The 13,914-nt window shown below is 36.3% G+C and overlaps 1 protein-coding gene across 1 annotated transcript in view; it reads right to left on the reverse strand.

Moving 5' to 3' along the window:
- The window catches only part of exoc2 (exocyst complex component 2), a 53,279-nt gene extending 46,742 nt beyond the window's left edge, over positions 1-6,537 (reverse strand). The window contains exon 1 of the mRNA XM_014981202.2: positions 6,464-6,537. The gene's annotated coding sequence lies outside the window, so the exon portion shown is untranslated. The remainder of the gene's footprint in view (positions 1-6,463) is intronic.
- Positions 6,538-13,914: the final 7,377 nt, after the last annotated feature.

Below are 13,914 nucleotides of genomic sequence, written 5' to 3' on the forward strand. Positions count from 1 at the left end.
ATAAGAAAAAACATTCGACTGAACTATAATGACGAGAAATTACAAATTTACTCGACTGATATTTTTTTTTATTAGTACATTAATTCAATGCCAAATTAAGCTATGGGTTGAAATATTGAAGATAAGTTCATTTACATATCATTTGTAAAGAAAACTATTCTTTTGATGATTTCCTTTACTAAAGAATTGAGAGCTTTTTTTTTTTACATAATCTTAAAAAATATCAGAAACAACTCAGCTTGTTGAATCACAGTGTGCTTTAAAAAAATGAGACTGAAACAATTCATACTTACAAAAAAAAGAAAGAAAAGAAAGGTTCACTAAATTTTTATTTAAATAACTTATCATAACAAATCCAGACCTGTAAAGAGTGTAACCACATCCATATCTAAAAGATAGATCAACTTATTAGTCAATTACTAGATTTTTGCTGGATCTTTTTTATTTTTATTGTTGTTTTTTTATGATGTAATGACCATTCAGCCAAAGATAGAAATAGATTTTTGTGGATTGACTTTTAACTGATGATCAAAAACTGGAAAAGTCAAACTTTTTTGTTTCCGTTAAATGGATCAAAACGGAAAACTGGCACTTCTTTCAGTTTGTAAATGCCTAAACAACCCACACGTTTCTTAGTATTCTGTTTCACCTTAAGTAAAAAGCAAACAAAAGCGAGGAATATGTGTTTCCTTCAACATCAAGAAAAACATCTTGCATTCTCTATTTTGTATTAAATTCAAAATGACAATTTCTATCAAAGTGCCAGTGGTTTCTGTTAAGGTTAGTGTTTCTTGTGCTAAACATTGGAACTAAAGTCATGTTAAAATGAATAAGTTTATATGTTACAGACCTTACAACGACAATGAGAATCAACAGGTCACTCTGCAAAAAACAAACAAAATAAGACCACCAAAAACCTGAATCGTGTAGTTCCAGCCCATACACCCTTTTCTTCATAGAAGCGCTATGAAGCGTAATGCTTTGCAGGGAGGATCAGAAGAGTATTTGATAAAAAGAGCAAACGGCAAATCAAGAATCCAGTTTTGACATCTGTTTGCTTCTTTTACTCTCACACCCCCATTTAAGTTCTGAATAATAAACTATCTTGATTATCTCAGATTGTCTTGATTATCGGAAAATGTTGCTTCCCACGAGATGCATGATAAAATTAGACAAAATTAGTGTATCTCCTTTTAGTTCTTGAACGTGAAGGATGTGCTACATTCACTGCATTAAAAATACAAATGCTACTAAAGCAATAAGATGATATATTTAGTTGGGCTTAGCATTTTTTCTGCCATTTCAATTATTTTTAGATAGAGAAACATGTGCATAAACAATCATTATGGATAAATAAAAGTCTTGCATGGATTAAATTATAGATTTAGTAAAACCTGGCAACAATAAGAAGGATTTTTCTTCTGTTAGACTCTCAATGCAATTCTAACCGCTTCATATTTTCCTCTGGCTATACTAACTCTTAGCAACAACTAAAAGAATACCAATATTGTAGTAAGTGAAGCATCAGATACTGTCTTCAGGATTGATTTCAATGACACTGATTTGAATTATTCTAACATCAAAACATGAAAAACTGTAACCACACAAATAAATTTATCTAAACTAGCTGACCCCCTATAATCGCAACACACTCTACCCAGTGCCCCGCGACGTTGTCATGAATAAGGCGTTCAAATTTTGGATCATTTAGCCCTTGGAGCTAAAAGGTGACTCACATATGGCAATGATTGGCATAAATTTGTGCTGGAGTGTGAGTGTAAGCGAGTGTGTGATGGGTTCAGCGGGCACAAAGGGACCCATTTAAAACAGCTCATCACCCTCAATCCATCCCCCTCTAAGCACCATACACACACACAGACACGCACCATTTTGCTCTGTGCTCCCCATCATTACATAAACACTAGATTCCATCAAAGATCCCTTCGACTCCTCTGAATGCACAGAGCCAACCAAACATCTCCCAGCCTAGGATGACTGGGCCGACCCTAAACAATCTTCTTCACTGTTCGCTCACAACCACGGTGCTCTAAGATGTGGACAGCCTAATGTAGCCGATAGCCAGAAATTGACCATAATATGTGTGAACTGTATCAGATTCCATATAAATGGGCTCCATTAAAACAGACTGTGCACAGTCTGTTTGGAAACTTGTTCAGTGACTGCTGACCGTTTCTTCAATGACTCAGCATCTCCTCTGCAGAGCAGCCAGCCTGAAAGTTCATGGAGACTCTTCATAAAGACAAACTGATCAGATGTTTGCCTCTGGCTCCCCGTCCTACCAGCATCATATTTACCCACAGGCTCTGTTATGTTTGGGGCTATCTGTTTGTTTGTTTGTCAGTCTCCAGCGCTTCACTGAGTTAGGCTTAATGAAGTGAAGTCGCCAATTTCCCAGATAAAAAAATCTTGAAACAATAAACAGAAATATGAAGAATAGGCCTGCAACTGTAAGAAAATGTTTTCAGAGGATTAGGAGGCTGGAGACAGGCGGCTCTGCCTGGTGACGAGGCTCACTGGAGCAATCTGAACCTTGGTGAGCCGGGCTGGAACGTTGCTACCCCGGTTGGTTTATGTAAAAAAAAGAAAAAAATACAAGCGTGAGAAACATCCAGAGTCAAAACAGAAGCGATGTAATTAATTATGGAGCAGAAATTCAATATGTTACGGCAAAAATCTGTACTTCACAACAACATATAAAATATAACAAAAGAAGGAATGTTTAAATTGACAGGTTTATTACTTTCTCTTATTGATAGGGCTCTAACTCATTTAGATGTATTTTTTCAAAGAATGCTTGAGTATTATTCAAATAATTTATTCTTAATAAAATTCTCTTTTTCTGCTTTTCTGGAATAAATTTAGTCACAAACTGGTGTTACAGATAAACTGAATTAAGTTTATATTGAATAAAAGTACCAAAAATACATTTGTTTCTTACTTTGCTTGTGCAAGTGACTCAAAAATTATTTGACTATTAAATTAGAGAAGAAAATGTGAATTAATCTCCTATTAAAAAAAATTAGAAAAACCCTGCCTTTAAATTTTAGATAATTTGCTCAGTGAAAGTACAATTGGATAATGAAGACAATGAAGAACAGGCCTGCAACTGCAAAACTTTCTCTTTTTTTAACTTATGAATTCCTTTTTCCATGGGTTTTTAGAGCCACTCTTCAAAAAGGTAACATGACACATGAGAACATGCCCTTCAAATGAGACATGTAAGATATGCTTACTTTGTTGATCTTAAGTTAACAAATGAAAACAATTAACCTAAACTTCCCCATATCTACAGTCACAGCAATAAGAGAAAGGATTAAAACCAAGAAATGAGTTGGTGGATTAAAACCCTTTCATCAAGAAATCAGTTAGTGACTTGGACCGGTGACAAAAAACACTGGAGAAGGACCAGTTTATCTTCCCACCATGTGCAGTGAGCAGGTAAGGGATGTAGCATAACTTCTAGAGATCGAACGAAAGTGCAGCAGAGGCATCTTGGAGTCACCAAGTCTCCATAGTAATTGTTAAATTAAAGCAACATGCCAGCTGGTTGTTTGCCAGAAAAAGTTTTAATTTCCCTACTACTACAAACTTAAATGTGTAGTTTGATAAACTCTACTTGGACTTTTACTGAAAGCAATACTTGAAGAGATTAAACAAATTTACGCAATTCAGCAATGTTAGATGAGATTTGTGTAAAGCAGGTTGAATGTGAAAAAACACCTGATGGACATTGTGAAATAGAGTAGAGGGTCTGTGATTCTCAGAGTCTGTTACTCTCACAAGCGTTCTAGAAATATTGTTCAAGCGCATGGCATCAGGAGCTCTTTAAAACAAGACACAGTAAATGAAAATCAGATGGGATTCTTACTGGATGTCTTAAGATTAATGTCACAAACTATATGACAGAATCTTGAAAGAAATTTTACAGAGATTCTGTGGGATGTGTTGTTATCCTCCTGGTAAAAGGGATGCAATTAAAACCAGGGATGTCAATAACCACAGCATTGGCAATTTAAAGCACAAATAAATACAGGGTACTACATTTCTTTGGGTGAAATTGTGATGCTTCAATGAGTATATGAACTTATTTATAAGTTGTGAATAAATTTCAGTCTTCTGTTTGTCTGTAAATTCAAGGTTCATTGTATCACAGGAACCACAGAGTGAATACCAGTGGCCTGGTAAGGCTTTTAGCTGGGTCGAAGCAACCAGGTGGGGCACACCGCAAAGAGTGCAGGGGGGATAGAGGGTTAGGGTGAGCTTGGTTCGTAAATAGGGCTTGGCCTGACCCCCGTCACTCAATTCACCCCGGCCTCAGCAGAGCAGCGTCACTGAGGAAAGCCTCAGAAAATACAGCCCACCACATTCCACCAAAACAAACAAGCAGGGCCACCCAAATTTTTCAATTAGAGCCCCAGGAGGGGACAGGAAATGGATCAGTGTAGCCTTGCCCCTGTGTTTCCCCCCCCCCCTCCTTCTTCCCTCTGACTTAGGAGAAGTGGAGGAGAAGGTGAGACAAAGTGCTCTAAGTGTGGCCCTACTAGCATGGATATAAACACAAATCACAGACATTTGTAGGACACAGCCCCGGCTTGCTGTGAACTTGTCAATCATCCGCTCTCTTTCACTCTCAAGTCCAATCAATCTGTTGAGCAAACACACATGCTGAAGTACTGTTTTCCCTGGACAAACCTACTTAAAGAGCCTATGCTACAGCAATATTTGACTAAGGAACACAAAAAGGAATTAAAGAAGCGCAAAACGTGTTGAGACTGAAAACACTACACTTAATGAGCCTGAAAAAAGAGACAAGACTTTATACAATAACAGAGACTCTTAATTTAAAAAGTTCATAAAAGCAAGATCACAGAAGAAACATAGCTGTTTTCCAAAGAGGGCATTGCTACACCACTTCTAAAATGGTCAATAAACTTTAAATTAAGTTTTTTTTCTGTAGCAAAATGTAAACATTTTTATAAGTTCCACTTTAATAAGCATGATTAAGCCATGCAATGTAAAAACTGCTTATATAATTACAAAAGATTAAATTATGATACCGTATGTATATGAAGAGTCCTGTGTAATTTACTAGTCGGATTTATCAATGACCAAAATAATCAGTCGCTGGGAGAACTTTTAAAATTCAACATGAAGGAATCTTTAATTTTAGACTAACAGGTAAAAATAGTGCACAAAAATCCGTGTAGGACGGCGAAGTCCTAGCGCAAAAATTCGAGTGATAGGTGGACAGAGTTTGGCGCTGCAAGGTTGGAGACCTTGTCCTGTTAGGCGATGGGGTCTGGATAATACCCGTGTTAAACAGACGGTAGAGTCCGGCGACGACAGGCGCTTAATTCCGTAACAAAAGTATGTTTTTATCTTTTTCTATTCTTTTATCTTTCTTACTGTTTATTCAATGTCACATGCTGTTTTTATTTTGTTTTTTAATTATGTAAAGCACCTTGAAATGCCTTGCTGCTGAAATGTGCTATACAAATAAAATTTGATTGATTGGTTTAACAATCGCTGTACCGCAGAAAACTGACCTGAAATTAAATTTATTTTTAATGGTTTTATCTTATCATGCAAAATTGACACTAAAGAGACTTAATAAATTGGTTTGTCCAGGTACTCTTTTCACAGTCCCCAAAAATATGGATGTAAGGTTATTTATCTATTAAAGGTTAACAAAAACTATAAATTCATCATTTATGATACACAGTAAAATACAAAAAGCTAAATTTATAGATAATGAAACTGTTAGGATACCGTTTCACCTAAAACTAGTGTTAGTACGTCCAGATGAGATAACTTCAGTGAGACGCTTATGTGTGTTATGGATTGTTAGCTGAGTTGTAATCTGCCCAGCCATGTTGTAGTCATCTAGAAATGCCTAAATATTTGTAAGCAAACGGTTTCTTTAAGACAAATCTTTTGGCAATGACTTAGCAAGCACCCCGCCGAATTTACCATGGATCGTCCACAGAACGTCAGAAGCAATCGATATTTTCTGTAAAAAAGAAACGGCCCCAGGACATTAAAATTTTATAAAATTTGAACAGAGTTTGGCATAGCTAACGCTCCTGTCATAAACTTTTAGCGAAAGGACAGTTAAACCACTTCAACTCCATTACTTACAAACACTGCTATGTCATAGTCAGCTCAGTTTAGGATATCAAAATTATTCATGGGTGATTTTAAATTAAAAACATCAAAAACAGCCGCTTTGTTGATTAATTTGAGAGCTAACGTTAGCGTAAGCTAACATCCGCTAGACGAAGCTAGTAGGTCAAATCCATGTCAAAGAAGAGAGTCAAGTACTGTCATTCGACTTGGCTGAAATCCTACTAAAGTTTGTAGTCCTCTAAATTGCGTGATATAATCATTATCATCACATTATAAGAAAAGAATGACAAAATATTGCATAGAAATTGGAACTCACAGCTCAAAGAGGCTCGTCTGCAGCGATTGCTTCCTGTTTTCTGTAACAACTTCCGAGCAGAGCCTTCAAAATAAAACACGTGGAAAAGTTTGACCATTTATAAATTCTTTTTGTAATACATATTTGGACGAATCAATTAAATCAATATAAAGCAAAATGGACTAAAATCATCTATATTTATTCACTTCATTAATAACTTTATCTGTGATTAAGAAAGTGAGCAGATAATACATTTTTATTACACAGTCTACAATCGGTATGAAACGGATGTTTTATTGCCATATGACTAAGAATTTTTTTTACATCAAATTTTACAGACTGCAATAAATAAATTCAGAATTAATGTCACATTAATTTTGAAAGCATTTTTTTAAATTTGTTGTTTGCCTCAAATACACATTTGAATGGTTAAACTAAACTATTTTAGGTAATCTTATGACAAATGTTATGCATCTTAACAGAACAGAGTCTTTGCAACAACAACAAATAAAGAGAACCTGCATTTTTCTCAGGAGAATCTGACGTCCTTCGTGCAAGAACACTGGAGCCCAGTGGGAGCTCTGCTCTTTCCTTGTCTCTCTTTTCACGGTGCATCACTGAGGTATTTCCACTTGTTCTGGGAAAGTCGCAGCATCATTAGAAATGCAACAGAGACCACCCAGGCTCACACTGGAGCACCGATACCATTACATTTATCTCACCAAATTGTGCAGGGCAGAAAGACTTTCTGTGATAAGGCAAGGCCCAGTCCCCAAGGAAACCATATTGTCCAATTACACGGGGTAATCTGATAATTGAGGGATCAAACTGTGACTTGGGAGCTTGCACAGATGCTGATGTCACACAGAGGCTGTTTGTCTACATAAACATCTACTTAACAGCAATGATGATGGAAGATTTTGATCTTATTCTCAGTGGTATAGCCATTGCCAGTGAATGAGAGCATCAGTGGTACATCACATATATCTTGTGGTGAGGCAACAATCTAATGTTGACCTATTTTACTCTATACTCATACCCATTGAACTTGTCCACTTTTAATTTTGCTACAATCACAGGCTGTGATAGGTCTTATTGGCATTTTATTTAAAAATGGCTGTTCTGTGAAAACCTCCCAGGTTTTTTTTTATAGAGATCATTACTGAACAAACAGAATCATGAAGACCAAAGAACACACATAAAGCTCCAAACACCTCACACAGCACTGTTCAATGCATTGTCTAAAAATGGAAATAGTATGGAACAACTCCAAGCCTATAAAATTGTTCACTTAAGCTCTTCACTTAAGAGCAAAAATCAGTGATGCAGCCAATAGTTCCATAACTTTGCAGGAGCTGCAGAGATTTACTGCTCATGTGTTAGAATGTTTTGATAGAACAACTATTAGACTTGCTCTTCAGCTTGGATTGGAGGTAGAGTGGCAAAAAGACAGCTGTTGCTGGAAGAAAGTTATTAGAAATGAATAAAGGAGAGATATCAAAATTGTGGAAAACTGTGCTTTGGTCATATGAGAGAAAAATATATTTTCCTGGCATACATGCAACAATGCCCTGTCTTGGGAAAAGTTAATGCATCTTGAACGTACCGCCTCCACAATGAAACAAGGTGGCGGCAGTGTTTCTTCATCAGTGACAGAGAAGCTGATCAACATTGATGAAAAGGTGAGTAGAGGTCAACACAAGGCAATCTTAGAAGAAAACCCATTACAGACTGAAAAACTGCAGCAGGGCAACAACCCTAAACACACAGCCAGAGCTTCAATTCAATGGTTTATATAAACACAACTTTTTAAATGGCTGCTTATTTTAAACAGCAATTTAAAAGAAAACATTTGAATTCATGTTCTTGTGTTTTTCAGACAGCTTAGGTTTTCTGGACAGGTGTCCAGGTGTTGCTATGTTAGGCAGTGATGGCAATTTAAGTTGTTACCATGACCTCTCTCACCCCTGTCTAATCCATGTCCCGTAATGGCACATGCTGCACTGGCACTGTTGCTCATCCCTCAGCCCTATTGTTCATTGTTTGTCTCCTCTAGTTTTTCCCATGGGCCCCTGGCCAGTGAGAGGAAAAGGTCACTGTAAATATTGCACTGAAATCCCTCCTCCCACCTCATGCCGGTCCTGAAGATGGAACAGACGAGCAGTGGGTGAGCACTTCCTTCCTGCACAGGGCATAGCAACTGTAACACATCAAACAAGCAGGAGTCCTTCAGTGTCAAAGATGGCTGCTGGGAGATCGCATGCTCTGTGTTTACATTGTATTAACCTGGGGGGTCCCAACCTTGGTAAAGAAAATTACAGTGTCATATTGGTATGTACAGATTTTCTATCATGTCGGCCTTTAATTATGTATTATTTCTTTCAATTGCCCAGTATGAAGCCAGTCACTGTCTGTTTTATGTGTACCACAAAAATTTAAAAAATGTATTCCTAGGAGACTTACTATAGCTGAGGAACGCTGACCCAAGCATGGCTTATCTCTTGCCCCGTAGTGCTGCTGTTAATATAAGACGAGAGGATTTTAAATAAGCCTCTGATATTTAGATTTGTTTTGTTTCTGAGTGCTGTTTTATCTGCAGTAGCTCTCTTTTCCTGGAGAATCTGGACTCAGGAAATCCAGGCCTGTGCCAGGCTTAAGTTTGGAAAATCACCCAGATGAACAAAATGCAAGAATTAAGAAAAACAGAGGCTTTCAGACTGAATGCTAGCACATTGCTTGCCTCAGTGGAAGAATAATGCAATGAACATGTATGGCCTTAAAAGAACATTTAGTAGATATCCTAATTTAAGACAAGTAGTCTGGTTGGAACATAGTGTAACTTCTTCGGATGGTTAGTAGCTTTTCTAAGTGCTAGTATTTTTATTTATTTATTTTTTATATAAAAGCAAAAGCAACCTGAAAGTCTTTCATAATACCATACCACAAAGAGCCAAACTACTTCTGGTTCAGAGTTGAAGATAAACATGGGCTGTTGTCTGGGCCCCCAAAATCCTAGAGGCCCCACAGAGTGCCATGAGAAACAATGTGGCCTAATACAGAGGTCTTCTGTTTTGCTTTTTTGCACAAGTTTCATACTAAGGTAATGAAAAGTAATATCAGCCATTGATAACCTGACTAAATATAGAAAATGTAGCTTTCAAATTGTGATTTCATTTACTAAAGGAAAAAAACTTGTCAAAGTCTACTTGGCCTCATGTAAAAAGATAAGCCACCAAAATTGAACAACAGTGGCTGTGTATCCTCTTACATCAGACATAAAACCAACAGAACATGTTCAGAAAAGGAACATTTTATCAACAGTATAACATGGTGGTGATGTGATGCTCTGAGGCGGCTATATTTGTTCAGGACCTGGACTATTTGTAAGTGAGGGAGCCACCAACTTTTAATCAGAAAAATCCTGGAGGATTATGTCAGCACTGTCACTTTTCATTTCACAGTCTGAATTTACTTGTTTATGTTGAACCTAAATATATAGTGTCAAAATGGGCTCCTCCAAAAACACTTCAAGAATAACATAAAATACCACAGAGGCAAATGTGCGGTCAAGATTGCTAACTGTATCATGTACTTAGGTAAAGTGAAAAACTGCATTCTGTAAAAGAGCAGGAATGAGGAGACAAGTAAAAGGGTGTTGCTATTTCTAGTAAAGATAAAAGCTGTTTGTAACACAACCACTGTGAATATACACCCTAATAAGAATTGCAAAGAAAATGCTGGAATAAGGAAGAAGATTTAGTTACTACTAGTAAAAATGAAAAGCTATTGCTGTTCCTGACAAGTGCTTTGTAAAAGAAAAAAACATTCCATTGTCAATGAAGTGGGACTGAGCTACATTAAAAGGCTTAATAATCAATAAATCTGGTGGATAAATTGATGGCCTTCCTATGGGGATCTATCCCTCCAAAAAAACACTGGGAGTTTTTCTGTATATTCCTCAGAATTTAAGTGAAAGGTCAAATGTGAGTATATACTATACAGCATGTGAATGTCCAATTCACTGGATAGTAATTAGAGTTAAAGTTAATTACAAATATGAGTGCAGTTTGGTTGCTGTGATTGTTATACCTTTTAGATCATAAGTAGTAGAGCCTATTTTATGCTACCCCTACAAGTAATAACAACTGTATCTCAGGCACTGCAAACATCAACACCCATAATTAACTGAACCAAAATCAAATGAATCACTCAGAAAATATTTTGGAAAGAGATAAACAACTTGATCAAAAATCATTTTTAATTATAGAAAAATGTAATAAAATAATAAAAATTGACATAAAATGTAAGTGGTGCCCGTTTTTCACGATTTCCCATCGGCCCCAAATGTACAAACTCCACCTCTGGCAGACAATAGATACAGAGGTAAATGTTGTTTGCATTTGGTTGTTCAGTTTGTATTGAACAGTATTTCAATGTTCTGTGTTTTCAACATTAAATAATTTTAAATAGATTTAATAAAACGCTGGCAATATGCTGTCACAGTGAAAACCTGCATTTTTTTATTATAACGCTGTGCTAAAATTATAATACTGGCTGATGTAGTAATGGATTGAGAAAAAGCAATACTTGGTGTTATTTCTGTTTCTATGAAATATCCAAGGTATTTATTTTATTTTGTTTTGCCAAATATATTTTTTAAATAATCCTTTTGCAGCTGCAACACTTAAAATTACCAACAGCTAATTTGCCTGTCTTAGTTTATGCAGATGTTACATTTAAAAGCAGTTTTATGTCAGATATCATCAAAATGCTAAAGACTTCTAATAATAACACAAATCTAAATATTATTGTCTGCCAAACCTACACCACAAAATTTAGAAATCACATAAGGATAAAGTCAGACTGGAGTCTCAGGCCGGCCAGCAAAGACTGAAAGGATCTTGGAGAATTTTAGCAGGGATGTGAGAGATTTTGAGAAAGAGAATGGGAGGGTCAGAGAGGGTATAAAGGGGCATTTTCCCAAATATGTTCAGGCTTTTACCACCCAGGTTAACATAACATGTTCCCTGCCTTCTCATAACAGCTCTCCCTCAGCCCCCCCAGGCCAGACAACAGGCTACTGTGTCTCAGGAGGCGCAGTCCGGATCAGTTCTGGAGGCTTTGGAGAAACACTCTCTGGGAAGAAAAAAAAAAGGCAGGCTTTACAAGCAAAATAGGAAGAAAACAAAACATGGTAAGGATGACTCTGCATTAGTGCTCCTTAGGCATCTTTGTTTTCTAAATGTTTGGTATGTAGATGGAGTTTGTTGCTCATCCCCCTTAAAATGGAAAAGAAACAGACTTCCTGCATCTCGGCAAGCTGAAGCCATGGAAGCGTGATTTGATGTGGCAGGCTGGAGGATATTCAGACCTTTATTTTTGTTTATAAACAGGTGGAGGTGGTTAGAGTGGAAGGTTATTTATGTTTTGGATTTGGTTCAGGCTAGTCATAATTAGCAGGAGAGCAAGAAAGAAAACAGCCACTGACAGGGTGATGTCATGCACTCTGCTTCCTTTTCTTATTGGGTTTACTAACATCATGATGCCATTTTTTTTTACATCCTTTAGGGCACATCTGCATTGCTGGTGTATCATTTAATCCACCCCTATTTAGGATATTATATTATTCTTACTACATTTTGGATTGCAAAAAGACATAAGATATAAATAATGTACTTTAAATGTCTAAGTGACTTTCAATAATTCATTCTAAATAAATTTATAGTGTTCCTGGCATTAAAAAATATACATTTCTTAAGATTTAAATAAAAGAGGCTGTCAAAGTGAATTTGTTCACACACTTTATAGTTCCATTAAATGCTGAGTTTTCTAAAAACATGAGAACTATAATTTTGGATTGTACTGAACCCACTATTAGGGACATTACGGAATTAATATAAAACTCGTAGATTAAAATGACCACATGACATTAAACGAAAATAAAATAAAATCATGTGAAAGGAAGAGAAGGTCTTAACTTCCCTGAGCCTTCTAAAGCCACACATGAGTTTTCTATCCCGTGGATTTGCATGTGAGCATTCAACACACTGAGGAGAAAGTCAGTGAACATTAACTGGACTTACTGTGAAGCACATTGGCTCTCAAACCTATGATTTAATAATATGTTCTCATTTCCGCTGGTGAATTGGTGACAGCGAGGATCCAGGCTCTTACTGGACTGAGTCCTGAGTATTTTTGCAGCATGAATATTTTCTCCATAAAAAAAAAAAAAAAAAAAAAAATGAAGCTCATAGAAGGCCAGGAGGGGGCGCCCAAGAATGTCATTTAAGATCTCTATGCAGATGTTGGGACTAACATAATACTGGACTCTGTGATGGGGAGAATTTGTGTCTGGTGATCTCCTAACTACAAATTAACAACAATATTGATAAAAACGTTTTTTTTTTGTTTTTGCTGAGGAGCTGAATATAAGATAAATTAACCTGAAGCTGTTAATTAATAATAATAATAATAATAATAATAATAATAATAATAATAATAATAATAATAATAATAATAATAATAATAATAACATTGAATAAAGTAATATCTATTTAATTTACACCCTAATCACATGGAACCCATGTTGAACAGTTGATCCTCTAACAAAATCCCGAATCTCCAAAATCTGCAAACAACTCAGCACTAGATTCAGCCACTTGTTTGTCACCAAAACATTTCATACTCAATCCTAGTTTTTCTCAATCTTAGTTTTTTTTTATTATTATTATTCAAAAGCAATTGGCACCAAAGCACCAATCTCTTTGGTGCACTTCTCAGAACAGAAATGAAACTCTCAAAATTACGTGTTCAATCTTCAAATCATTCTGTCACTTTTGCACATAAAAAAATCAGTCTCTCGAATCCTGAATCTTGATATTTTTTTTTCTACGTATGTGGAAAAAAAACAAAACAATGATCAACCAGTTTTCTAAAAAAAACCTCAAATGCAAATCACATAAACCATTAACTAGCAAGTTTTAGAGAAATGATAATTTAACAGGAGGACCCAGATGCCTGTGGAGGGGTATGAGTAGTTATCTAAGTACCACTTTAAGAGAACAGAAAAATGAGGAGAGTCAGCTGTGATTCAGTAGTTTAGATAGATACAACCAACTGGGACAGACCAGACAGAACTGCAACAGATAACTGACCAGCTTATCTGTCCCTCCCCCAGACCACAACAAGCTCACTCCAGCAGAGAGAACATGACTCCCCCAAGTTCATATTGTTCAGAACAACGTTCAGACAATATGTTGATAATAAGGTGCATCAATTGAGTTTCTATTTAGGACACCCAACACTTAGGTAATACCATCTATTATGCTGTGTATCAGTATGACATTTCAATGGAACTAATACACTATGTTTAATTTATTTTACCACATTCTAAAGTATGCAACTAAGATCTGAAGGTTAGAACATTGCATTTTCCAGCTTGATCCTGTACCGCCTGCTCTTAACGTTCATAT

This window comes from Poecilia mexicana, unplaced genomic scaffold (assembly GCF_051168715.1).
Source record: "Poecilia mexicana isolate PSO_F unplaced genomic scaffold, ASM5116871v1 scaffold_4, whole genome shotgun sequence".
NCBI classification, from domain to species: domain Eukaryota; kingdom Metazoa; phylum Chordata; class Actinopteri; order Cyprinodontiformes; family Poeciliidae; genus Poecilia; species Poecilia mexicana.